This window comes from Micromys minutus (genome assembly GCF_963924665.1).
Source record: "Micromys minutus genome assembly, chromosome: 7".
Lineage (NCBI taxonomy): Eukaryota > Metazoa > Chordata > Mammalia > Rodentia > Muridae > Micromys > Micromys minutus.
This window is the reverse complement of record NC_137976.1, coordinates 30,113,903-30,139,424: the sequence shown is the minus strand read 5'-3', so window position 1 is coordinate 30,139,424 and position 25,522 is coordinate 30,113,903. Positions and strand designations below refer to the sequence as shown.

General features: G+C 37.1%; 1 pseudogene across 1 annotated transcript in view; it reads left to right on the top strand.

Annotated features, from left to right (window-relative positions):
* The window catches only part of LOC308422635 (aspartate aminotransferase, mitochondrial-like), a 105,855-nt pseudogene extending 80,543 nt beyond the window's left edge, over positions 1-25,312 (top strand). The window contains exons 3-7 of the transcript in view: positions 3,962-5,326; positions 5,388-5,574; positions 5,660-5,852; positions 5,935-6,082; positions 25,171-25,312. The product of the transcript in view is annotated as an aspartate aminotransferase, mitochondrial-like (transcript). The remainder of the gene's footprint in view (positions 1-3,961; positions 5,327-5,387; positions 5,575-5,659; positions 5,853-5,934; positions 6,083-25,170) is intronic.
* Positions 25,313-25,522: the final 210 nt, after the last annotated feature.

Here is a 25,522-nt window from a genome sequence, read left to right as displayed (position 1 = left end):
TCCCATAATAGATTCTTTGTAGTGTTGTTATAAAATACTATGAATTAAGATTTGGTTGGTTAGTTGGCTGGTTGGTTTGTTGGTTGGTTGGTTGGTTGTCTGTTCAGTTGACTGGTTGATTAGCTCCTTGTGGACTCCCTAATTTGAGTCAGGCTAAGAGCATGTTGCTGTGTTATTCTCTAACTGGTTTTCCAGTTTATATTGACAAGATTGCAACCTCTATGTGCCGGAGCCTTTCCTCACCATCTGTTCATCAGAACGTTCTTACACAAGAAAAATACAAAAGGGTTTTGGGTAATCTTTAAAATGGTTTATTTTTAAAACCAACATAGATAGTCTCACTTCTCCTTCAACATGTCTGTGATGTCAAATATTTTTGTCTTATTATATAATAGCAAAAGTCATGGTATGTTTCTAATGGTTGTTTACCCTCTACTTGAAATAGAAAGACAACTGTGAATACTTTCTACCGTTTCTTCTGGCTCCATGAACACACCCTCTGAGCTTTAATTCTCCTTTTGAAGTCTAAGTGCAGTAGGCAATACTCTGCTCACTGATAGCATTTTGAAGCTGTCTGACCCATTACTGCATAAAGATGAGTGTTTCACTTAATAAAGCCTTACAGTAACACAATTTGTTACACTATAATTAAAGATGGACACATCTGTTCCATTTTAATTCGAACCCCTTTGAACATAATTACATAAAGCTGTAAGAAAAGAAATTCTCAGTCTTAGAAATTTGCAATAGAGAAAAAAAAAAAAAAACCATTCTGTCCACAGAGTCTACATGGTCAAAGGACAATTTGTAAGACAGAGTCAAATAGATGCCTCTCCCTCTATATCAAAGCATTCAATAGAGTTAAAGCCACACATTAAAGTAGTCTTCTCTTGGGAAAACCACAATTAGTTAACAAAAAGAAGGGGGAGGATAGTCATACAGTATTGCTATTTAATCCCTGTGGGGAAGCTCTATCTTTCTATGTTCTCTTAGCCCATAGATATATTTTTGTAAAACCAAAAAATATATATATGCTTAAAAGAAAAGAACAGCTATTTCACCTTTATGTGTTACTTGATTTTTCTAATAAGTATTAAGCTTTATGTCATACAGATATTTTATAGAGGAGTCACCAAACAATAATATTTCTTCTTACAAGAGCCTACCCATCATATCCAGAATATTTTGTTGTATAATAAGATCAGATATGCAATTGTAAAAAGCAGAGGTAAAGGAAACTCCACTGTAAATTAAATTCTAAGAACTGCAATAGCAGGCACTGAATGGAAAGGCATTAACACAAACACCCCTAAAATACAGGACATTCCTCTGTTTTATTTACATCTCTGTATCCTGAAGGTGGCTTAATGAGGAGATGCAATCAGTGATAGCCAAGCCGTGAGAACTTGGAGTGAATGGGTGGCAGTTAGATTTATACAAATATTTGTAGAGACTGGGAAGAGCAGATGCTCCTCTAATCCAGACAATGTGTGCACACTTGATTTTAAAATATAATACAACAGTAGAAAGCCAAAACATAATTAATCAGAGGAAATGCTTTAATCAGCATCTTCTAAATCATTAAACACTTCTGAAAAGATTAGAGAAACATACATAAAATTAAAATATAATATTTGAAAGAAAATCAGAATTAGTTTTATTCTGATATTTTTATTTCAGATATGGTTAGAGCATGAAATTAATATGCATTACAAATTCTTGCCAACCAGTGAGATTTGCTGGGTTTAAGGTACTAAATAAATCACCTAAGACTTACTGTATAATTTACAATGTGAGTAATGCTATCTCTCTCCATTATTAATGTATTATGGGAAATGTGTGTGCTCATCCTTTCTTCCAATGAAATTAAACACCTATCCTTCCAATAGAATGAAAAACAACATGTTTAAATAAGTGCACTCATATGAATGGGCTGCATGTATAGATTTTTATGTTAAAAATATTTGCATGTTAAATATTAATATAGTGAATCCATGTAGATATACAATTTGTTATATGTAAAGCAAGGAAAATAGGATTAGCTTTCATCTCTTCTACACTATGAGCTAATGTTTTCTGCCCAACATTTGATGAGCTGTTTAATATCATCCCATAATTATTGCTAGAGCTCAGGGAATAAACAAAGGTTTTAAAACAATGTCTCAACAAAATAAAAGCACATGCCTTTGTTGAAAGTTTAAAAATATAAACATTTAAATATCAAAGCACTTATTCCCATAAAACATTCATATGTCTTAGTAGAATATGATTTAAAAGGAATGAGCTTTAAAAAAAATTGTGACCCTGTGAGTGAGGTTCTGTTAATGCCACAAAAACCTTCAAGTACAACTTGACCTTGTTTCTAACTCCTATCCAAAATAAAAATCAGTATCTACTAAAATTCTTCCACAGAATTTCTGAGAAATAATCATAAAGTGTTCAAAGTTTAATCAATCCTGCAAAAACATTGCAGAGATTATCCATATTGACATTCCAGAAGACAGAGTTTCTTGTTATGTGCTATCCTGTAAAGAAATGTAAACAATAGAAAAGTTGATTGATCTAGGAGAGCTCTACTAAAATCTATATCGGGACAACAATACAGGCACATAGCTGTTTATGTTCTATCATTAGAAACAACAGCCTATCGTTACTAATGCATTAGAAAAGAATAGGATATGCACAAACTTCATGTAAATAAACATAGCTTGAAAAACCAAAAGACCATTTTTGTATTAAAAATCTGAGATTGATACATTTAATCGTTTAGATTTAACAATACCAAATTACTTATATGGTTTTATACAAAGCTCTACTTGACAAAAAAAAAAAAACTTTAAATTGAGGTTTGGAAAGATAACTCAGTTCTCAAAGTACTTAGGACAAATACATGAAGGCCAGAATTTGGGTCCCCTGGGAAATAGCTACCCACTCACACAAACCCACAAAAGTAATCATCATTCATCATTCACCTTCATCATCATCTTCATCATTATCGTCATCGTCGAAGCCGCATAGGTGGAGATAGGATGTAAAGATCACTGGCAGCCAATCTTATCAAAGAGGAAGCAGGCCTACTGACTCCCCCTCAAAAAGTAATGTGGACGGTGACTGAAAAAACACGTGACATCAACTCTTTTTCACACGTGTGTGCACCCATGTGCCCATGCACTTATACATAAAAGAACACATACAGATGAATACACAAGCACATGTGTGTGCGTGCACACACACACACAAAGAATAAGCAAAAATGCATCGGTGTATGAGTGCTTCTAATGCAGTACCATTGTCTTCAAACACACCAAGCTTTATACGTCTAAATAAATGGTGATCTCAAAACCATGATTTTCAGAGAATGAACATCATTTCAGACTTTGTTATTCTTATGAATAGAGTCAAGGAAATTAGGTCTCTATACTTTGATGCTACTCTAAGTTTGGAAACAGCTGAAGGTTGTCTAATTCCTGGTCTGGGTCAAAATTCTTTTACTGATCAAAGTGAAACTAGAAACTTAAGCACTTCTTGAGTAGTTTCGGTACTATTGAGACAGTGTGAATGAAGTGCCTATGGAAGAGCAAGACATACGGGGTATTTGACAGGTTTTCCAGTGTTAGCGTTTCCCATCTGTCAATGAGGGCGACAGGTTCATAGATGCCCCCTGAGTTGTCTAGAGCCCCAAGAAGGACACTGAAAACAAAGATCCAGACTCAGAGGCTTCTTGTCAAACACTGGATTTGCTTGCATCTAGAGATTCTGAGATAAGTTTCTTATTTCTAAGTATTTCACAATTTTCATTACAAGGTACCACGTCGATTATGGCCCAAATCATCATTTGATGTATATTTTACTACCTTATTTTTAATAGAAAAGAATCAATTATACAATTGAGCAGCCAGTAAACACTAACCTAGGCTTCCCCTGATCTCGGCTCTACCGCCATCCGCTGCTGTCTTTACAGCCCACCATGGTCCTGCACTCCGGCCGGGTCCTCTCCGGGATGGCTGCTGCCTTTCACCCAGGCCTTGCAGCAGCAGCCTCTACCAGAGCCAGCTCCTGGTGGACCCACGTTGAAACGGGATCTCCAGATCCTATCCTGGGAGTTACTGAAACCTTCGAGAGAGATACCAACAGCAAGAAGATGAACCTGGGAGTTGGTACCAACCGGGATGATACGGCAAGCCTTACATGCTCCCCAGTGTCCGGAAGGCAAAGGCCCAGATTGATGAAAAAAAAAAAAATGGACAAACAAAACCTGCCCAATGGGGGACTAGCAGAATTTTGAAAGGCTTCTGCAGAACTGGCCCTGGGCAAAAACAAAGAAGTGTTGAAAAGTGGCCGGTTTGTTACTGTGCAGATCATTTCTGGACTGGAGCCTTGAGGGTCAGAGCCAGCTATCTGCAAAGATGTTTTAAATTCAGCCGAGATGTCTTTCTGCGCAAACCATCCAGGGGAAATCACTCGCCCATCTTCAGGAATGCTGGCATACAGCTCCAAGGTTACTGATACTATAATCCCAAGACATGCGGCTTTGATTTCTCCGGAGCCCTAGAAGACATATCAAAAATCCCAGAGCCGAGTGCTCTCCTCCTGCATGCCTGCGCCCACAACCCCGTGGGCGTGGACCCTGGTCCAGAGCAGAGGAAGGAAATAGCGTCTGTGGTGAAGAAAAGAACTCTCTCCACATTTTTTGACATGGCCTATCAAGGCTTTGCCGGTGGTGACGGGATAAAGATGTCTGGGCCGTGCAGCAGTTCACTAAGCAGGGCGTCAATGTCTGCCTCTGCCAACCGTTTGCAAAGAACACGGGTCTCTACGGTGAGCATGTGGGAGCCTTCACCGTGGTCTGCAAAGATGACAAAGAAGCCACAAGGGTGGAGTCACAGCTGAAGATCCTGGATCTGTCCCTTGCATTCCAACCCACCTCTCAATGGAGGCCGGATCGCTGCAACCATCCTGACTCCTCCAGACTCGCGAAAGCAATGGTTGCAAGAGGTGAACGGCATGGCCGACTGCATCAGCAACGTGAGGACCCAGTTGGCCTCCAAACTGAAGAAAGAGCTCGTCCCACAATTGGCAGCACATCACGGACCAGACTGCCATGTTCGATTCCACTGGCCTAAAGCCTGAGCAGGTGGAGCGGCTGACCAAGGAGTTCTCGGTCTGCATGACAAACGATCTCCATGGCAGGGGTCACCTCCAGCAATGTGGGCTACCTTGCCCATGCCATTCACCAGGTCACCAGGGGCAAAGAAACAGAGACCACTTTCCCATCCGCCTTTGCTCTTGTGAGAGTCACGTGCAGGGGGAGGGAGGGTGGATGGCGGTGAGTAGACCCTGTTTTCAACCACTGTGCATAACACTCGGAAATTAAATGTCTTCCTCAGGAAGGAAAAGGTAGGGCAGAGGAATCCACAGCTGGTACCTGGAACTTCGTCGGCTCTAAACCGAACTCTCCCTCATCCTTTCGTCTCCAGCTTTTCTGAAAGTTTACACAGGAAAGAAAATCACAGCACCAATTCTGCCAGCCATGGCACTGGAATAAGTCAGAAGCTCTACCTGAAGCCTCACATGGTAACAGGGTCTCCCCTGTGGACCCCAATAGAGCCTCTCATATTAGAAGCTGTAAAAGAAAAATAACTAGTTCTATCATTAACAGTTGTCCTCGAGTTTGTCCTCCTGGTGTGGAGCAAATGTGTCAGCAGATCACGTCACAGAGATCATGCTTTACAAAAACCAACATGTCTGCTGCCACGTCAGCGGGGACAGTAGACGATGTAGTGTCGTGTCCGCCTGCCTCTTCTTGTCATTGCTGTTCTGTAGCCTAGAGTTTCATCCCGCTCTACCGCTCGGTTGGCCATCAACCTCATCCTATCAGGAATTACCTAATGGAGAGCATAGGTTTTCTGCTCATGCCAGAGTCTCCTCTCACAGCAAAGAGCGGTGGAGACTGGGACCCTGCCCGTGACGTCAATGTCCTCTTCAGTAATTGGTTGGCTCCTACTGGGATGGGGCCTCTCCCCGGACAGATCTGTTCCTTCATACTGGCTGCACAGCCTGTGTCTTCACACGCGTCAGACGTGTAAGGTAGGAAGAGAAGGAGGTGTTCTGGGGTGTGTCCTGCCACACCAGCTCAGACTCCGCCCTTGGGAAAGATAACCACCATCTGCTCTCGTCTTGAAAATGTACTGCCGCCTGGTTTCTCTGTTACAATAAAATTACTATAACCCACCCAAAAGAACACTAACCTAAAGTAAAGTTATTCAAGCACAAAGTGTAGGAATACAAATGTTGCAGAAGTAACCAGTCCCCATCTGATGGCTCAGTGAGATGGAATCCATGGAAATGGGCACAAATACTAACCAAGAAGCTACCTTCAAAGGGTTACCACTTGAAAAGAAAATAGTTTTCTCTAACAGTCTTCCTGAATATATAAACCATACTTAACGGTAGGTAGGCCCCACTTCAATCAGCAGATGATAAACATAAAAATGCACTCGGTGGTCTTTTTGAAGACTATTTTTTAATATTTTTTGTTTGGGCATCTTTCTAATCTTACTAGTCTTTGGCTGATTATATGTTATGGCTTTCCAATTTGTGTTGTTATAGGTTCTTGGGAGTTTGTTTTTATTGTGTGTGTTTGTGTGTACACAATTCTCTTTCCCTTTCCTCTTTTTATTTATTCTAGTTTGTTTATGTTTTATTTGCTTGTTTTCTTAAAAGTGATGCAAGATGTGGAGTTGAATGAGTAGAGGTGTGGGGAGGATTTGCGAGGGGATCTGGAAAAGGGAACCATTTTGAGAATATATCGTATGAGAAAAAAATTAATACCAATGAAAAAAACAGAAAGTTAATAAAATTACATAGATTCTTAAAGATATCCCTTAACCCTTAAAGTTTAAGGAAATCACTAAAGCCTAATCATACCCAGTCTGCTGACTAGTACTTGGGTTTGTATGAGATTGAGAATACTCCACAAATCCCAACTGGTTTCTTATCACATACCACTGAGACCTTAGAGGAACATGAATGCAAGAACAATGTCTTGGTGCGTGTTCTTCTGAAGAGTAAAGAGGTTGGTTTGTTTGTTTGTTTTGTGAGAGAAAGTGGATATTTATTTGTTACAATGAGAGGAATCACAGATAAATATGAAGATATTGGGGGAGCATGTGTGTGCAAGCATACACACACACACACACACACACACACACACACACACACACCTGAAGGTACCCACAGAGTCCAGAAGAGGATATATGATCTCCTGGGGCCGGAGTTACAGATGGTTCTGAGCTGCCCAATATGGGTGTTTGAGAAGTAAACTCAGATCCTTTGTAAGAGCAGAACTCAGCTTTTAGGCGCTGAAACAGTCTCCATCCCTGGATATTTTCATAGATATCCTGATGGTGGTGGTAACACCAGGACAGGCATACATGCCTGAGTTTGCCAAACTGGACATCTTAAATATGTACAAACATTATGATTACATTAAAGATGACTGGATTCTATTCCTTAAAGGGATAATTGAGTATTGTGTGAACTCTATCTTTTTTCTCATTTTTTTATTGGATACCCTGTATTTACATCTGAGATGTTATCTTTTTCCCATGCCCCACTCCCAACCCACTCCCCTTCCATTTGCCTTCACAAAGGTGAACTTCCTCCTAATCACCCTCTCTACTCCATTGCCTTGGCATTCACCTACATTAGGAAGACATGCCCTCCCTGGACCAAAAGCCTCTTCTCACATTGATGCCAGACACTGGTATCTTCAGCTACATATGCAGCTGGAATAATAGAGGGTTTTCTTTTAATTGTCACTATTCTTTGGGACTGGAGGTCACTCATCATAAGTCACAAGCCAGTTTCTGGTGGCTTCTACGTAGAAAATACACATTCTTAACAAAACTGAAGGAAACAACTCGCCTCAGAAGCAATACTAAACTAATGCTTTCCCTCCTGGGAGTGTCCTTTCTTCACATCTTAGCCCATTTAATCACACTCCTAAATACTACTTCTCACATCATTGCAGGCAGTTAAGATTCTATAAATATTCAGAACATATATCTGTGTATCCATTTCTTTTGAAACAGGAAAATTAACTAGCTGTTTTTCATGAGTCTCAATGAGTTGTAATTACAATCCTAAACCTCTTGAACCTAAGTGCTTCCATGAAATATTTGAGATAAAAAATTCCATCTAGCAAGTTGAAATCTATTCAATGCTCTCACAAAAATGAGAACATAAAGCTAATTCTTCAGGTTCAATATATATCATAATACATCTTCTTTATATTTTAAGGCAGAAAATGGTGATTGAAGACAGTTGCAGAAATGGTCCAAAAAGTCAAGAAAAGAGGAAAAAATATCAATCAATAGTTTCTAAATAAAATGTTTCTCTACTTAGGAAAATAATCATAAGTTCTCACCCCCCATAATTGGGAGCTATTTTGACTGACATTCCTTATAACCATGAATTATATGGTTTGTCACTGTTCAAAGATTTATGAAAGGTACTAAATCTATGCTGAAAATAGTTTAAGTGTGGATGATTCAGAATTTCCTCCAGGACTACTTCTCTGCCCCATCTTTTTCATTATTCATACATCACTTCTTGTTGTATACTCTTTGTAAGGACTGTATCAGATATGGACACATTCTGTACATACTTTAAAGTCTTCCCTTAGTATCTGTGGAGAATTGAATCAAGGATTGTAATAGATATGGAGTTCACAAATTCCATAGTCTCTTCTATGAAATAGTATAGAATTTTAATGTAACCCATGTACAGTTACATTAACACATTTGTAAATTATGTATAATACCTTATAAAACACAAATGCTATGCTGAGAGTAATTTTACAGTACTGTTGGGGGAATAAAAATAAAAGGCTCACCCATGTTTATTCAGAACACAGCATTTTTTTCAGATACCTTGATACACGTTTAAATAACACACTGATGTCATAAAAATATTACTGGATTGTTAATGAATCCACTTTCACTATACTGAATGAAAATTTATCTTTAACCAAGAAGGCAGAGAACTAAACAGAGAATTATTCTCTGATCTAGATAGATAGATAGATAAATAGATAGATAGATAGATAGATAGATAGATAGATAGATGATAGATAGTTTGCAAATCAACTTGTTTTCTGTATATTCAGGACAAAAAAAACAAAGGAAAAAAAACCACATACCTATGAACACACATATAGCAATACAATGCTTCACAATAGAGACATAGTTAGTTTGACACATCCTTGAATAAATCAGACATATTGATGGAAACTTACCACCACGCTGTAGCTGCTGAATGGTTCTTTTCATCCCTTTAGCTGTGACCCCAGGATCTTCCTTTAATGTTCACTGATGGTGATGCTTGTGTCTGGGATCCCCATTATCCCATTGCTTTTATACTTGATGCCAAGGGAGCCTTCCTGTCCTACCCTCCCTGATGGTAGATGAGGGTGTGGAGAGTGAGTGAGAGGCTGTTGCCACTACTGCATCTATGTATACCTCACAATGGGAGATGTGTTCCAGAATCTTGAGCGAGAAATTTGAATGTGCTTCCTCATGAAAATAAAAACCTAAGTAACTGAACCTTCTCAGATAATGATTCTTATAATTTAGTCAGTATTTGGTAAGTTAAGATAAACAATTTCAAATCACATCACTCTTATTATTTCAAAAAATATATCTACCTTTAAAATAACTACAAGGTGAGTTTTGAAATGCATCTTACTCTCAATTTAAGAAATATCTATATGATAAAAATGGAAAAGAAAAAAATTGTAGCACAACACACTAAGTGTTATATAACTTTAGTGAACATATTTTTCAACAATTACATTGAAAAATGACCAAGTCATAAACAATGATGTCAACATAATATGAGAAAATAAGTCACTAGTCCATATGTATAATTATTTAATTTCAATTTAACTGGTTGTTTTAGTTTTGTTCTTTTTTTTTTTTTTACTCCACAGACCTGATGGTATTGGACAGTATTATAGTAATACAATAAGACATTAACTCCTTTCCATTGTTCATATTAACTGACAATTTACTCATTTCCTACCCAATGCAGAACATTTGGAGAAACTTGTCTTTATGATTTCCATTCCCATGTCTTATTCTCTCCAAGTCTAACTCTTAATAAGCTGTAAATAAGTCAATCCACCACAACTGTTCCTGACAAGATTGTTTTGCATCCAGATTGCTCACTTCAACGGCCGCACTCTGATTTTGACTTACCAGCAACATTTGGCATAATTGAGGCCATTTTTTTTCTTTCCATTCTTGGCTTGACCTCTATAATTCTATCATGTCTATTCAATTCCTCAGGTTCTCCGTGTATTGATAATTTTATCTGATTCCATTACATACTTTAGCACATCAAAGACATTATCCCATCATCTTATAATGTCCCCTGTCTCTGACAATCTATCAGTGACTTTCTCAATCATCTTTTCCCACTAGGTAATAGTCATTTTCCTCTTGAAATGGTCAAGGCTCTCCCATGCTGTTGTTCTTTGTAAGAGTGCTGCTATTTGTCAACCAAAGTGTGATTTGCTATCTTCCCTGGTCTGTGTGGGTTTAGCCTTTTGTAAACAACTTTATTTTTAAAAAACAGAGATACATGTACAGATTTTTAAAGCATTTTGCCATAAAACTATATGATTATATTTTTGTCAGTACTTGATTTTTTTTAAAGGTTTGATAGTATGCATTGAAGTCTTACTAGTTACAATGAACATAAAGTACATGTAAAACCAAACTTAAACATAGAAATAGTCAAAGTTTTCTTGGTGTGTATAGATTAAACATAATGATTTTTAAATACCAAGAATTGCCGCAAGGCTATTTTCTGAGCTCTTGAGTTATTAATGATTTAAGGTCCAGGTATGCCACACTCTGAAAGGGTTCGTGCTTAGCCTTTTTAATGTTGAGCATTATACCAAACTGAAGACATGTTTGGCCGATTTTTGTACCTAATTTTTCTTCCTCATTATCATTCTTATTTTCTGAACTCCTATGAAGATGTGTCAGATTTTTGATTTTGTCACAGAAAATAAAATCTATTGAAACTTCTGAATTCTCAAAATTTTTTTGCTTTTTTTTAAATATGGAAACTTCTAAAAATTTTGAAGTTCACTGATTCTATAATTTTTATACTATTAGTGTATCTGTTGTTTACTTCCATTCAAAGCTGCTGTTTGGTTATAAAAGTTTCCATATGTTCTTGTTTTCTGTTTAAATCATTCATATTAAAAGTTATGTGTATTTTTTCTTTTTTTAAATTTTGTGATGTTGTAGTGTTGTGTATTTTTCTATTTCTTATTTGATTAACCAGTGTTTTTATTTTATTTTATCTTTATTGCATACTTTCTGTATTTACATTTCAAATTTTATCCTCTTTCCCATCCCCACCCCAATCCCTTCTTCCCCACCACTTGTCTCCAAGACTGTGCACCCTTTCCCAATCATCCTCTCCACCTTACAGCCTTTGCATTTCCCTACACTAGAAAAACATGTCCTCACTGGACAAAAAAAAAAAAAAAAAAAAAAAAAAAAAAAAAACTCACATTGATGCAAAACACTGGTGTCTTCTGCTACATATGCAACTGGAGCCATTGCTCTGCATCTGTGCTCGATGGTTAATATTTTAGTCCTTGGGAGTTGTGGGGGGACTGGTTGGTTGACAGTGTTGTTCTTCCCATGGGGTGGCAATCCCTTTCAGCTCCTTCAGTCCTTTCTCTAGCACCTTAAAGGGGTCCCCATGCTCAGTCCAATAGTTAGCTCCAAGCATGCTCAGCTGTCTCTGCATGACTCTGGTAGAGCCCCTAAGGAGGCATCCATCTCTGGTTCTCCTACCAATAAGTAATCCTAGGCATCAGTAATAGTGCTTGGTTTTAGTAGCTGCATATGGGGTGGATCCCAAGGTGAGAAAGCCTCTGGATCATCTTTTCTTCAATCCTTGCTCCTGTATTTGACCTTGTATTTTCTCCCCAGAATGTCTTGTTCTCCCTTCTAAGAAAGACTGAGGCATTAACATTTTGGCCTTTTTTTCTTTTTGAGCTTCATAAGGAATCATTTTTTTGTTTTTTTTTTTTTTGTTTGTTTGTTTTTTTTGTTTTGTTTTGTTTTGTTTTGTTTTGTTTTTGGATAATAGTTTCTAGTTCCATCCATTTGCCTAGAAATTGTATAAAGTCATTATTGTAATAGCTGAGTAGTACCCCATTGTGTAAATGTAATAAAATTTCTGTATCCACTCATCTACTGAAAAACATCTGGCTTTTTTTCCAGCTTCTGGCTATTATAAATAAGGCTTCTCTGTACATGGTGGAACATGTGTTATGTTGAAGCACATTTTGGGTATATGCTCAGGAGTAGAAAAGCTAGGTCTTCAGGTAGTACTATGCCCAATTTTCTAGAAAACATAAATAAATAAATGCCAGACTGAATTCCAGATTTACCAGCTTGCAATCCCACCAACAACAGAGGAGTGTTTCTCTTTCTCCTTATCCTCACTAGTATCTGCTGTCACCTGAGTTTTTAATCTTAGCCATTTTTGACTGGTGTGAGGTGGAATCTCAGGGTTGTTTTAATTTACGTTTCTCTGATGTCTAGGGATATTCTTTAGGTGCTTCTCAGCCATCCAATAGTCCTCAGTTGAGAATTCTTTTTTAGCTCTGCACCCCATTTTAATAAAATTATTTGATTCTCTAGAGTCTATAACTTCTGAGTTCTTTGTATAGAGTGGATATTAGCCCTCAATCAGATATAGGATTGGTAAGGATCCTTTCCAAATCTGCTGCCTGCTGTTTGATCTTAACAGAGTCCTTAGCCTCACAGAAGCTCTGCAATTTCATAAGGAACCATTTGTTGATTCTTGATCTTAGATCATAAGCCACTGGTGTTCTGTTCATAAATTTTCCCAAGTGCCTATGTGTTCTAAGATATTCCCCACTTTCTCTTCTAATAGTTTTAGTGTACCTGGTTTTATATGGAGGTGTTTGATCCACTTAAATTTTGTCAAATAATTTCTCAACATCTAGTGAGATGATCATGTGATCTTTATTCTTTGAGTTTGTTTATATAGTGGAATAGGTGGATGGGTTTCCATATATTGAACTATCACTGCATCTCTGGGATGAAGCCTACTTGATCATGGTGAACGATCATTTTGATGTGTCTTTGGTTTTGATTTGCAAGAATTTTATTGAGTATTTTTGCATCAATGTTCATGAGGTAAATTAGTCCCAAGTTTTCTTTCTTTGTAGACTATTTGTGTAGTTTAGGTATGAACATAATTGTCGCTTCAAAGAACAAGTTAGGGGTGTTACTTCTGATCTATTTTGTGGAATAGTTTGGAGAGTATTGGTATTAGGTCTTCTATAAAAGTCTGATAAAATTCTGCACAAAAACCAACTGGTCCTGGGCTTTTTTTTTCCTAGGGAAGCTTTTGATGACTACTTCTATTTCTTTAAATATTATGGGACTGTTTAGATGATTTATCTGATTCTGATTTAACTTTGGCACCAGGTATTTGTCTAGAAATTTGTCCATTTCTTCTAGATTTTACACTTTTGTTGAGTATAGGCTTTTGTAGTAGGAGCTGATGATTTCTTGAATTTCCTTAGTTTCTGCTGTTATGTCTCCCCTTTCATTTCTGATTTTGTTTAATTTGGATACTCTCTCTGATCTCTAGCTAGTCTGGTTAAGGGTTTATAGATCTCGTTGATTTTCTCAAAGAACCAGCTCCTAGTTTTGTTGATTCTTTGTATACAGAATTTTTTTTGATTCTTTGCTCTGATTTTGATTATTTTATGCTGTCTAATTCTCTTGGGTATATTTGCTTTTTGGTTGTTGTTATTGTTATAGAGCTTCCAGCTGTGCCATCAAGCTGCTAGTGTATGCTCTCAACAGTTTCTTTTTAGAGGCACTAAGAGCTATGAGTTTTCCTATTAGTGCTGTTTTCATTCCACACATAAGTTTGGGTATGTTGTGCTTTCATTTTCATTAAATTCTAAAATATCTTTAATTTCTTTATTTATTCCTTGACCTTATCATTGAGTAGAGCATATTTTAACTTCCATGTATATGTGGGTTTTTTGTTGTTTTTGTTGTTATTAAAAACCTTCCTTTGGCCTTGGTGATGTTGTAAGATGCAAGAAATTATTCCAGTCTTCTTCTTTCTGTTTTGTGACTGATAATAAAATGTTCTATTGAAATCTGCTAAATCCATTTGGTTTTAACTCCTGATAGGTTCACTGTGTCTCAGTTTAGTTTCTGTTTCCATGATCTGTCCATTGATCAGAGTGCAGTGTGGATGCCTCCCACTATTATTGTGTGAGTTGTAATGTGTGCATTTGAGCTTTAGTAAGGTTTCCTTTATAAATGTAGGTGCCCTTGCATTTGGAGCATAGATGTTCAGAATTGAAAATTCATCTTGGTAGTTTTTTTCCTTTGGTGAATATAAAGTATCTTTTCTTATCTTTTATGATAACTTTTGGCTAAAATTTTATTTTATTCACTATTAGAATGGCTACTCCATCTTGGGATTTTTTTTTTTTTTTTTTTTTGGACAATTTTCTTGGAAAATTGTTTTTTAGCCATTTACTCTGAGGTGGTGTCTGTCTTTGTCAATGAGGTATAATTCCTATATGCAGCAAAATGCTGGTTCCTGTTTACATATCCAGTCTGTTAGTCTATGTCTTTTTATTGGGGAATTGAGATCATTGATGTTAAGAGTTATTAAAAAAAAGTGATTGTTGCTTCCTAGTTTTGTTGTTGTTGTTGTTGTTGTTGTTGTAGATAGAATTATGTTTGTGTGGCTATCTTTTTTGGATCATGAAAAGAGGATTACTCTCGTTCTTTTTCTAAAATGTACTTTTTCTCCTTGTGTTTGAGTTGTGCATATATTATTATTTGTAGGCCTGTATTTGTGAACATATATTGTGTAATTTTAGTTTTGTCATGGAATATCTTGGTTTTTCTATCTATGTTAATTGAGAGTCCTTTTGAGTACAGTAGCCTGGGCTTGTATTCGTGTTCTCTTAGGGTATGTATGACATCTGCCCAAAATCGTCTGGGTTTAGAGTCTCTGTTGAGAAGTGTGGTGTAATTCTGATGGGCCTGCCTTTATATGTTCCTTGACCGTTTTTTGTTTTTGTTTTTGTTTTTAACCTTACTGCTTTTAATATTCTTTCTTTGATTTGTTCAATTAGTGTTCTGATTATTATGTGACAGGAGAACTTTTTTTCTGGTCCCATCTATTTGGAGGTCTATGGGCTTCTTGTCTGTTTATGGGCATCTCTTTATTTCTGATAGAGAAGTTTTCTTTTATAATTTTGCTGATGATATTTACTAGCCCTTTAAGTTGGGAATCTTTGCTCTCCTCTATACCTGTTATCCTTAGGTTTGTTCTTCACATGGTATCCTTAGTTTCCTGGGTGTTTTAGATTAGGAACTATTTGCATGTTGTATTTTCTTTGACTATTGTGTCAATACTTTCCTTGGTATCTTCTGCCCCTGAGTTTCTTTCTTCTATCTCTTATGTTCTGTTGGTGATGCTTGCATCTATGTCTCCTAATCTCTTTTTTAGGTTTTTTTTTAACTTCAGGTTTGTCTCTCTCTGTGCTTCCTTCATTGTTTCTAGTTCCATTTTTAGATCCTAGATGGTTTTTTCAATTCCTTCATCTTTTTAGTTGTGTTTTGCTATAATTTTAAAAGGGATTTTTGTGTTTTCTCTTTAAGGGCTACTTGTTTACCTGTGTTCTCCTGTTTTCTTTAAGGGTGTTATTTATGTTCCCTTTAAAGTACTTTATTATCATCATGAAACATGATTTTAAACCAGAATCTTGCTTTTCCCATGTGTTGGGGTATCCAGAAATTCTGTGATAAGAAAACTGGATTTTGATGATGCCAAGTAGCTTTTGTTTCTGTTGTCTATGTTCTTCTTTCTTCTCATCATCTCATTATCTCTGGTGTTAGTTGGGTCTTGCTGTCTCTGACTGAATCTTACCCCTCCTGTGGGGCTGTGAGTCTGTGTTCTTAGGTGTGTCAGCACTCCTAGGGGATGGATTTGGGTATGGAGAGCTTTTTCATAGGCTTAGCTCCAGGGCACTGATGGAAACTGGAAGAATCCTATCCATAGCTGTTTCCTGGTTCCTGTGCCCTGTGAGCTCCTTGCAAGTCTCTCTTTGGACAGTTATTGGAAGAAAAGTGGTCATCTCACCTGTGAGCTCAGGAGTAACGGCTCTCTCCAAGTGGAATTCATTTAAGGAAGGCTGTGGTACAGCCTTAGCTTTGGGGCACAGATCTACAAGAGTCAAATCTTAAGAATCTCAAAGCCAGCCTTCTCACTTTCAGGATATTGCAATGTCTGTAATTTTTTACCAATGTCCCCTTCAACTGTTGTGAAAGAAAGAAAGAAAGAAAGAAAGAAAGAAAGAAAGAAACAAAGAAAGAAAGAAAGAAAGAAAGAAACAAAGAAAGAAAGGAAGAAAGAAAGAAAGAAAGAAAGAAAGAAAGAAAGAAAGAAAGACATAAAACAAAAGCAGAACAAAAGAAGTAACGTTGACACCCAACTCTTGGTGACCATCTCCCTTCTGTCCTCAGCGTTATGATCTAGAAGTTATCTGGGTAGAAGCAAGGAGAGCTCAAAACCAGACAATAGGTATTCCCTGCAACACATCCTATCTGAAACATAAAGCTTTTAAAGTTAAAAATCAAAAACTTTAATCCTTCTTTTTCTATCTCCTCGAATCTTTTGTTGTCCTTGTTGCTGATAGTTTTCAGCATACGGCCAATGACTAACTTTTAGATGCCTAAAGTGGAGAAGAGATCATGTTAAGGCCCCCCAAAAAGAAAAACAACAAAGCTTAATAAAGAATCAGTGTAGGGAAGAGAGAAGCAACCAGAGATTTCAGCGGATTCTTCCAAATGTTCACAAACTATAACTCAAATTTTGAATACTCAAACAGCTTATAACTGACAGTGTTTTTGCCTAAAAAGAAATCCTGTAACAAAGGGAATTTTTAGAATATGCAAATCCTTTTTTTCCTCAAAAGATAGATATCCACAGTAATAATGAATTAATCCAGTTGTTTTAGGAAAGTGAAGAGCAAGCCATTTGACCTACTGACTGTGAAGGACTGATGGAGTAAGAAAAAACAAATCTAAGTGAGGTAAGAGTGTGAATGACTTCCTGCCTGCTCCCAAGGATGGCTTAGAGACTCAGGAACACATTGAGAAGAAAGAGAAGGAATTATCACTCTTTGACATAAAGTTCTGGGAAACAACCTGTCTTAACATCATGTGAAGCCAAAATCTAAATGAAGAAATTCTTAGCCTTAATGAAGGTCATGTGTAAACATTCAGAAAATTCCACACTACTTTTAAAAGGAAACTTGGGAAATTAACTTCCACACGTGATTAACTTTGAGCTTTTTCAGAGGAAGGCAACTGCCTATATCCAATGTAATATTATTTAAAACTTAGTTTCTTTTATAATTAGTGAAGCAATTGAAAGTGGTTTCCTTTTTATTGCAGGGTATTAAATTAAAAAATAAGTCCTCAGGATATTTGTATAGACTTTGCAGTTGCCAAGCCCTGCGTCCCAGTCCCAAGACTGTGTGTCAGCTGGAATTGCATTTTCTCAGACAGCCTTCAGGAATACTCTGAGTAAGAAGTTTGAGTCACTTTCACTTTCATCATCTTCATGGTCTATATAATTTAAAGTTAATTTTCTTGTGTAGTTACTTGCTATAGCTTACATTCTATATGATATTATAAACAATGAAATGTGCAGTGACTCTGATCTAATCTTTCAAAGTATAGCATCTTGAGGCATTTCATCCAGAACCCCTCCTGGGATACCACAGCCATGAATGCTCAAGTCCCTTCTATGAAATGATGTAATATTTGCACATCATCTCTGCACATCTTGCAGTATAGTCTGAACACAGAGGAATTACTGGCCACAACTTGTTTTAATTTCACCTGGAACTGGAGTACCAGAGCCACTATTGCTATGAGTTCTGGTAAATAACAAACAGCACAGTCAGTGTAAAGTAGGACCATAGACTGAGAGGATGTTTACTGATGTAAATGTCTGTAGCCTTCAACATACAAGCAATAATAAAATACCTAGCACTCACCATGGGAAATTCAACACGCCCTTCAAATTCTCACAGAAAACTGGTATTGATTTTTCAGAACACTTGGGCCTGTCAGAACTAATATTTAAAAATAAAAATGTATTTGTAATTGACAAAAAGTACAATACTTATGTAGATAATGGTGAACATTTTGTTTATGTTATTGAGGAGAATAACAACCCAAAGACAGATGTTGGAATGTAACACCTGTATCAGAGGTGTAATTACCTTTTTTGCTGAATCAGCCACTGTGATTTTTCTGATGTAAGGAAACATTTCTCAACCATCTGCAATTTTCACATGTAACATCTGGACTGACAACAGCAATGTTAAGTTTACTATGCAATACTAATGTTCACCATAACAATTTCTTTTGATAGATAACAAGAATAAACCTTTTGTATGAGAAGATAATGAGCATTATAGACTATATTGTCTCTACTAGAGTGACCCCTTGCTGCCACTGTACTATATAAATATCTGTAAACCTATATGAAGAAATGAGAAATTCTCTATTCCAACAAACCATGAGTGCAAAAAAGAAACAGCAGAACAGGCTTGCTGGCATATCTCTGTAGTTTAGAATACCAGCACTCAGGAAGCTGAGACTGAAAAAACATGAATTCAAATCCAGCCTGAGCTACATACTGTGTTCTAAGCTAGCCTGGGCTTCAGAGCAAAGCTGTATCTCAAAAAACTAAACCAGGATTTGAAGGTAGGCTGATTTGCCCTCAGAGATTCCGTTTGCTAGTCTTGTGCAGTAAAAAGTAACAGAATTAAAACCAAACCTTATTTATAATAATTGAAACTTTTGTGGACTAAATGATCCCAACATTGCTGATTTCAAAGGGTATATCGAAAATGTTCAGGCAATTTGCCACAGGGAATAGCGGAGATCCAGGGACACAGACCTGGTGAGTGAGACTGCGCAGCGAGTAGCCAGGGCAAAGAGAGGTCTGGGCCAAGTTCAAGGAAAGCATGACCCTACCCCCACTGGTACAGGGGAGCAGAAACCCTGGAATAGGGGCTTATTATCTACCCGGAAAGCCATCTCATGCAGAACAAAGACTGAGGCCATTTGCCACCAGGAACAGTGGAGATCCAGGGACACGGGCCTGGCGAGACTGAGCTACAAGGAGCTGGGGCTCACAGTAGGTGCGGCCCTTTGGTTGGTCCAGGGGAGCAGGAACTCTGCTGTAGGGACTTGGTTTCTACCCAGAAGGCCATTGCATGCAGACCAAATGCTCAGGCCATTTGCCACCTGGAACTGTGGAGACCCAGGGACACAGGCCTGGGGAGACTGAGACATGCTGAGAGTAGCTGGGGCACAAAGAGGGCTAGGCCTGGGACACAGAAAGAGCAGCGCCCACCCCCCGATTGATTCAGGGAAGCAGGAACTCTGCTGTACAGACTCTGTTAACACTCAGAAGGCCCTTGCTTGTGGACCAAAAGCTTAGGCCATTTGCCACCGGGAACAATGAAGATCCAGGGACACAGGACAGATACATGGGAGAAACAGGAACCAATCACTGACAAAAACACTTATAATCACAGACAACAAGATGGCAAGAGGAAAGCAAAATAACATACCTCAGGGAAACCAAGACAACCTGGCTACACCAGAACCCAGCTCTCCCATCACAGCAAACAGAGGAATGCTAAACACTCCAGAAAAAGAAGACTCAGGCCCAAAATCATACTTCAAGATGATGATAGAGATCCTTAAACAAGAACGGGAGGAAAAGCATAAAAAAAAAGAAGCTTTTAAAGAGGAAACAAAAACAAGAAAAACACTCAAAGAACTCAAAGAAGAAGAGGAAAACAGAACCAAAGAGATAAAGGAATTGAAGAAGGGATTTAAAATGGAAATGGAAACAATAAAGAAAACACTAAAAGTGACAACCCTAGAGGTAGAAAACCTAAAAAAGAAATCAGAAGTCACAGATGCAAGCATCTCCAACAGACTACAAGAGATGGAAGAGGGAATCACAGGGGCTGAAGACAACATGGAAAACATAGACAAAACAGTCAGAGAAGGTGCAAAAGTCAAAATGCTCCTAACCCAAATAATACAGGAGATCCAGAACACAATGAGAAGATCAAATCTAAGGATAATAGGAACAGAAGAGGGCGAAGAATATACACTAAGAGGCACAGTAAATATCTTCAACAAAGCCATAGAAGAAAACTTCCCTACCCTTAAGAATGAGATGACCACGAGCATAAAAGAAGCCTACAGAAATCCAAATAGAGTGGACCAGAAAAGAAATTCCTCCTGACAAATAATCGTCAAATGCCAAGTGCCCAAAGCAAAGAAAGAATATTAAAAGCAGTAAGGGAAAAGGGTCATGTAATATTTAAAGTCATACCGATCAGAATCACACCTGACTTCTCAACAGAGACTATAAAAGCTAGAAGATCCTGGACAGACATCATGCAGAACCTAAGAGAGCACAAGTGTCAGCCCAAGCTGCTATACCCAACAAAACTCTCAATCTCCATAGATGAAGAGACCAAGATATTCCAGGGGAAAACTAAATTTACACAATATCTGACCACAAACCCAGCATTACAACGAATTATAGGTGGAAAACCCAATACAATGAGGAAAACTACATCCTAGTAAGAACAAGAAAATACCTAAGCAAGAAAACCAAGAGAAGGAAGACACACAGGCACAATTTTACCTCTAAAAGCAAAAATAGCAGAAAACAGCAACCACTTTTCCTTAATAACTATTAATATAAATAGACTCAGTTCCCCAATAAAAAGACATAGGCTATCAGAAGGATACATAAACAGAATCCAACATTTTGCTGCATACAGGAAACTCATCTTAGAGACAAAGACAGACACTATATCAGAGTAAAAGGTTGGGAAAACACCTTCCAAGCAAATGGCCCCAAGAAGCAAGCTGGAGTGGCCATGCTAATATTGAATAAAGTAGATTTTCAACAAAGATAAGGAAGGACACTTTTTACTCATTACAGGGAAAATTTGTCAGGAGGAACTCTCAATCCTTAACATCTATGCTCCAAATACAAGAGCACCCATATTCATAAAAGAAACCCTACTAAAGCTCAAAAAATACATTGCACCCCACACAATAGTGGGAGACTTCAACACCCCACTCTCATCAATGGACAGATCATGGAAACAAAGACTGAACAAGGACACAGTGAAACTAGATAAAAAATACAGATGAGGGCTGGAGAGATGGCTCAGTGGTTAAGAGCACTGACTGCTCTTCCAGAGGTCCTGAGTTCAAATATCAGCAAGCACATGGTGGTTCACAACCATCTGTGATGGGATCTGATTCACTAGTCTGGTGTGTCTGAAGACAGTTACAGTGTACTTATATATAATAAATAAATAAATCTTTTAAAAATGCTGTGCAATAGAGGCAGAGGCAGGAGGATCTCCATGACTTTGAGGCCATCCTGGTCTACAGAGCAGGTTCCAGGATAGCCAAAGTGACATGAAGAGACCTTGTCTTGAAAAACAAAACTAATTAATTAATTACAAAAATACAGATGACAGCAGATGCTGGTGAGCATGCAGAGAAAGAAGAACAATTCTCCACTTTTGGTGGGGTTGTAAACTGGTACAACCACTCTGGAAAGCAGTCCAGTGGTTCCTCAGAAAATTGGACATAGTTCTACCTGAAGACCCAGTTATTCCACTTCTGGGCATATACCCCAGAGACGCTCCAACATACAACAAAGACACATGCACCACAGTGTTCATAGCAGCCCTATTTATAACAGCCAGAAGCTAGAAAGAACCCAGATTTCCTTCAGTAGATGAATGAATACAAAATTTGTGGTATATTTACAAATTGGAGTACTACTCAGCTATCAAAGAAAATGACCTTATGAAATTTTTAAGAAAATGGATGCATCTAGATAATATCATCCTGAGTGAGGTAACCCAGTCACAAAAGAACAAACATAATATGTAGTCACTGGTAACTGGATACTAACCACAAAAAGCTCTGAAAACCCCAGAAACAACTCACAGACTATATGAAGTTCAAGAAAAACAAAGACCAAATAAAAATGAAAACCATATGCTTAATCTTTACACACCAAGAAAAATTCGACTATTTCCAGGTTACATCTTGTTTTACATGTACTTTATGCTCATTGTAACTAGTAAGATTTTAATGCACACTATCAAACCTTTAAAAAAAAATCAAGTACTGACAAAAATATATTCATATACTTTTATGCAAAAATGCTTAAATACATTTATCTTTGTTTTTTAAAATAAAGTTGTTCAATTTAAAAAAAGTCTTTTTCTCTCATATGTACAAAAAGATGCTGATATAGAAGATTAGCAATATATATTAAACTTAAAAATAATGGTGTGTTGTGTACAGGCATTATAGATAAAGACGATAAAATATTGAAAAATGTTCTTTCAGTATTTGAAAACGAAAGTATCTGATTTGACAAAAGAAAAAATGAAAAAGAAAGGAAAAAATGCTGTTTTCACCTTTGATAAGGTGCTATTCTTTGGAGGCATGTTAGAGATTAAATACTGCATCATTATCCAGTTTTTACCCATAATATAGAATAGATATTAATGTCTCAGAATTCTGGATAACACTTATTGATAGTAAAAGACTTGGAAAGTAATAATGGTTGTGTTTTTGTTAGCTTTGTTTTTAAGAAATATTACATATTTAGGAGTTTATGTAATTTAAGTGCATTGCAAGGTTTTCAGTGATTATGTTTGTAAACTGGCTCATTAAATCACTGCAAAGTAAACCATCAACATTTTATGGATGGGACTGGGTTTCCGCATGCCATTAACCACTTCTTCCTTGAAAGCCACTAACCCTGAATCTCAGGCCACACCTTGGTTCTCTGACTTCTTCACAGAATGGTTACTTTTAGGTGGTTGGATTCAGTGTATCTCTGTTCTTCTGTCTTATAAAAAACAGCTCCTGTACTGCTGAGCACAGTCACTAGCATATATGAATATATGAAATAGCAGCTTTGTATAATTGTCCAAATTCATAAACGGGCAGCATTTTAGAGACGTCAAGGTCACATTGCTCTCTAGGTTTATATTGCTGTGTCAAGTGTATTGAGCTCCAAACATTTTAAATTTTCTAATCCAGTCTCTTATCTATTTTTCAAGATATTGCCACCATTTTGTCATCCAAATGAATGCAATAATTTTAGTTCAATGTCTCCTTAGCCAGTGTACTGCCTTATCAATATTTTGTAATGAATATTTATAGCTCTCTACTTTAAACTTCCACTTTGTTGCTCATATTTACTTATATTTATAGTCTCTTAACTGATGTGTCTTGACATTTAATTGTTTCTTATAATCTGAGAGTCATTTGTTCTAAAATCTAAACTTCTGATTAAGAAACATAATTGATTCTATTTCCTACTTCCCTAGATCTACATGTTTAAAAAGCTTCATAATTTACATTTGTCTTACTAAACATTATGGTTATCTAATAATTCCCCAAGTCCATAAACTTCTTAGACAATATAAACTTGTATTTTATGTTTCATTTGGATATCAAATAAATAACTTTTAGATATAACTTAGTCTATCTTTCATATTTAAATAATTATAGTTGAATTAGAAAATATGGAACTATTTCTAGTTGAAAAATAAAAATACGGTAACTTAAGAAGCTATAAATATCATGAAGATGATTAATATAAAAATTCATTATTCATACACTTAGATATTAGACTGCATAAATAAGCTAAGCTTTGAGGGTTATGTTATATGTGACAGGTAGCAGGATAAATAAGACATATTTTCTATCTTCACAAATTTTCAGTAAACTCAAAAATGACATAATGAATGTAATTTGGAATAGCACTATCCAAGAAAGTGTATAAATATTGGTGGGAAAGGTATTAAAACCTACAAATCTATATACCATTGAAAGAGTTGTTTAAAAGAAGAGTTGTCTTTATTGTAAAACGATTTACTTCATTAAGTGGTATGCATAACGCAGTGTTAGAACACTTGCCTGCTCTGTGTGGTACTCTGTTCAATGCCCAGTTCTACAAAAAATGAAACAACTAAATAGTCTTTCCTTCATCAAGCCAATTAGATAATCATAGACAAATATCTCTTGTGTCTGGATTCTAGCCTCTGACAACTAAATATGTATATCCATGTGGGAAGAGATGCATGTAGAAGTCAGAAACAAGAAAGGGACAACAGTGACAGGGGGCAATTTGAGGGAAGAGATGGAGGAAGACTATAGAGAAAATAGAAAGGTACAGAGACAGGAGGTTGAATCAATCAATCAATCAGAATTAATAATGTGCAAAAGTCCCCATGTGGAAACTTTGTAAGCTACATCATAAGCAAAAGACAGGCTTATAAGAATAATTAAAAACAGCTTGCCTAATTGTTGTAGTAAATGTTAATAAGACAGCAGCCAGTTCCAGCATGGCTCTATGCAGTGCTATCCTCAGGTACTCCCTGACCCAGGTGGTCTCTTCCTGGTTAGCTCCCGCACTAGTGGGCCATATAGAACTAACACAATATTTATCCCATCAGCAGTCACTCTCTGGTTAGTCTCTCTCCCGGCAGAGGGCCACCCACAAACTCTGCCCACACTCCAAACAGCCTGACAAATTCAAACCTCCAGAAACTTGTAATTTAACAATGGCTTTATTTTTTTCAGCAAATTTTACACTCCAAAAAATGCCCACACCATAAACTAAGAGCCAAATGATATTATATCATTTGCTCACCTAGACAAGATATCCTGTACAAATCCACCCTTTGTAAAATGTTCATAACAACCTATAACTATGTAGAGACACAGAGAGGATCATACTCCTCTTTCTCCATCTTGCATCCTCCCCTGGCTTCTTCTCTCTCCTTTCTAAGATTTTGTTCCTGCCTATCCTTCCTTCCTTATCCAACGACAGGCCTTGTGCCTACTCTCCTTTAATTTTAACCACACCTAATTTTGACTTTTAATGGGAATTTTAATATCCCCTTAGGTATAATTTCTTTTCGGAAGAGGAGATTGTGACTGGAGAGACGATGCTAGTGATGAGACGCATGTTCAGAGTACAAGCTGCTCTTCAAGGAAACACAAGCTCAACTCCCAGCTTTCGTGTGGAATTTCACAGTGGTTTATAGTTCCAGGTCCAAATGTTCTTATGGACTCCACTGGCCCCTGAAGGCATCTTGTACACATACAGTACACATGCATACATATAAAATAAATAAATTTTTTTTTTACAAAAGAGAAGTTGGCTCAATATGCCAGTACCATTGTTCTTGGTGAGCCACCAGAAATTGATGGTGAGGTCCTGTTGTCACACACACCATACTTATATCTCAGGACTT